Genomic DNA, 3,405 nt, shown 5'->3' with positions numbered 1-3,405 from the left:
ATCGTATCCATGTAGGATTAGTGTCCGTACTCCGTACGTGACCGTGACTGCAGTTTATACGAGTCCGCTACGATTAGGTGTAGGTTTGTAGTATTAATTAGGGCGTTGGGGTGTTTTTTTTTTTGAGGGGTAACAACGGCGGGTATACACCACACAGGCTGCAAAGAGGACCACCATTGCTTGAATATTTGTTTGTTAGCTCATCAAAAATTCTCAGCAAAAATGAATGAAACACGTATGATGTTGTTAGCTCTCGCCCTCTGAATTGGACCGTCTAAATCCCTGGGACTACTATTTTTTCCGCGTAGAGCAAGAAAGGGCAGAAATCTCAAAATCCATACAAACTGACCCGATCTATGCAGCCAGCACATGTGTATATACATCTGAATCCCATCGTCGGCCCGGTTGGTCTGGAATTCATAACCAACAAACGATTGGAATGATAGCATGTACAAAGAGTTGAATCCACCAATCAAACTGACTCTCTAAAACTAATAGCATATGACATAACCAATATTTTTTGCATTTTTAACAGAAATATGATGCACATTCGTTCATCGAGGAACCACCGGCACAAACCAAGCACAAGAGTATACACAAGATCAAGTTAAATGAGAGTTAGATCATCGTTATGGAACCCTTTTTGGAGACCAAGGCTGCCGAACTGTGTTAGATAAATATATGGCAAAACAAACTAAGGGCATTTCTAACCGATCCCCTATATCTGGTTAGCGATTTTACTCCACTAACCGGCACCTAGCCGATCCCCTATCCGCGGTTAGTGGATTATATTTTTACTCCGGCCCCAAAAATTTCCTATTTTTACTCCCCCGATAGGCGGCCGAGTAAAACGCCGTACCTCTCTCTCGCGTCTGCGGCGCCGCTGCATCTTCGCCGACACGTCTCCCACCCGTCCCTCGTCGGCCCCGCCAGTACCGCATTCCATCCCTTGCCCTCAGCCGCCGTTTTGCCCGTCGGACAGCCCGTTCGGCCCTCGTTGCCGTCGTCTAAATCAAGGTGAAATGCCACCGCCGTCATAAACTATATTCGTAATTTTGTTGAACATTCAAATTTATATTTAGTTTCTATATGTGTGCTAATATGTAGTTGCAATTTATACTAGAATTGCAAAGATTAGAAAAAAAAAATTTACTTCGTTATATTTAGGGGATCGGCTAGGTCCGGCCAAAACTTAATGGAGTATATACTGCACTAAGCCTTTTACTCCATTAACTTTTTGGTGGTCGGTTAGAGATGCCCTAAAAGAGCACATGAAGTAGACACCACGACAGAGTAAGCATGCAGTTTAGTTCTGCAACAATCTTAATGTGACTACTAGTGAAAGGACATGGAGAATGTCTGCTTAACAACTCCAGCTTCGAACTTATTAATGTGAATATTACTTCTAGGCACTGTCAGAAAATCCTCCAGACTTCTTCAATTTTTTAGATAGCAAACAAAGTTCAGATCAATCTAACAACTTCAGCTTCAAAACTTTCAGCCGCGCGTTTGGGTACCCGGAACATTACGTAAGTTCCTAGCTAAGCTGAGCGACCTTGCCCTAGCTTGGACATGGAAGCTTTCATGCCAAGAGCAAGAAACAAGGGACGTATATTAAAGCTCACCAAATGTGACAAATCGATAGTGATACAAAAAAAATTAATGTCGCAAGTGCATGGGCGCACATAAAAACTTGTAAGCAAACGGATATGTAGCACGTACAGTAGTAGCAAAATTATCTCGATACAACTGACTGGCTAAATGGAATAACCTAGCAATTGTGAAAACACACACACAGAGAGAGAGAGAGAGAGAGAGAACACGACCCATTAGAATGGTGATCATGACAAATCTCCTGTCGGCAACGCATCTACGTAGCAAGGTCGGTAAGGGAAGGAACGGTAGGCGCAACAAGCTTGTTGGAAGTGGTCTTTGATGAGCTCATGCTTATCGCCTAGATATTGCATCCTCGACGTATCAAGATGGTACACTACCACCATTGAGTGGAGTAAGAGGATGAGCGCATTCTTGTGAGGATGGAATCCCATGATTCTATAGAAATTCCAGAAACTCCATGCCAATGGTCCAAGATGGTCGGCGTCCCCATCTACATGAATGAAATTGTCTTCGTCGGAGTTCCAGGAATGTTCAGAACCACCTATACTCCTAGCATCTTCTGCTTCGTGTCCCTCCTCCTCCTCCTCTTGACCCTCATCCTCCTCTTTGACACCTTCGTAGTTGTCATCCTCTATATAATCATCATGACAATAATCCTCATTGCACATGCTTTCTCCACAGGACCTGTCTTCGAACAAGCTCACTAGCTCATCGCTACTTTCAACCACTCCCCATTTCACCCTTGGCTCTATTGTAAGATGGTCAATTATATGATCTTGTGGGTTGAGGCTGGCCTCGTGTGCCAGTGCCCACCCTAGTTGACCATCTATCGATTCAGTTAGCTTCCATACTTGGAGTTGCAGCTGGTTGAAAGCCACGTAGTGAATCCCTCTTTCATAGCTTGACAAGACTGAATTTTTGGGTAGTGAGTAAGATCCCTTTGTAGCACAGGGTTCCCCAGGGAGCTGGACCATATCGTAAGCCCACTTTGAGGGTCGTAAGATCATGAGAACACTGTTGCGGCAATGTACATAGAGCGACCCGTGCCAGTACTCGGATGACCGCACATTTTCATAGCTGTCAGGCGAAGTGGTCACCGCGTCGTAGAGGTGCCCTGGGGCACAACATCCAGGTATGAACTCCTGGTTCTCCCAGTGCCCTGTGCGCGACGAGTATACTATCAAAGGCACAACCTTTTCTTTTGGTTCCTCGACCCCTTCCTCTTGGGGTTGCTCGACATGGCCCAAATCCATGTTATCATCTTGTTCTTCTTCTTCGGACAATTGCTCTTCTTCAAACAAATTGGGCAAGTACGTTTTCTCTAGGTCGACCCACGTAGGTGGTTCCGGAATGCGTGGCGGGTCCTCCTCCTGAAAAAGGAACACCTGATAGTGCAGCGAGACGGCTGGGTCGAAAGCGAGGAACATCTCGTCGACGTGGCATGTCGGCGACATCTTTGGGAGTGGCAGGTCAGCAAACCGCGCCGTAGCCGGGTTGCACACTAAGTAGCCTCTCCACCGGTCCTCGACGAGGAGAAGGCCGTTGCATGAGTGGTGCATAGAAGCCCGGTCGAGCAGGGAGACGGGGCGCCAGAAGTCGGACCGGTCGGCGGCCCGTGTGCCCGGCGGTGGGGCGAAGAAGGCGGCGTCCGTGTGGCATCCGACCTTGGTGGCGAAGATGCCAGGAAAGACGTGTCGGGGGAAGTAGCAGGGGAGGAGGATGTCGTGGGCGTCGACGATCACGGTGCGCCACGTGCGGCAGACGCATCTGGACCTGGCGAGGGCGCGT

The sequence above is a fragment of the Triticum aestivum genome, chromosome 3A (assembly GCF_018294505.1).
Source record: "Triticum aestivum cultivar Chinese Spring chromosome 3A, IWGSC CS RefSeq v2.1, whole genome shotgun sequence".
NCBI classification, from domain to species: domain Eukaryota; kingdom Viridiplantae; phylum Streptophyta; class Magnoliopsida; order Poales; family Poaceae; genus Triticum; species Triticum aestivum.
This window is presented reverse-complemented; position numbering follows the sequence as displayed.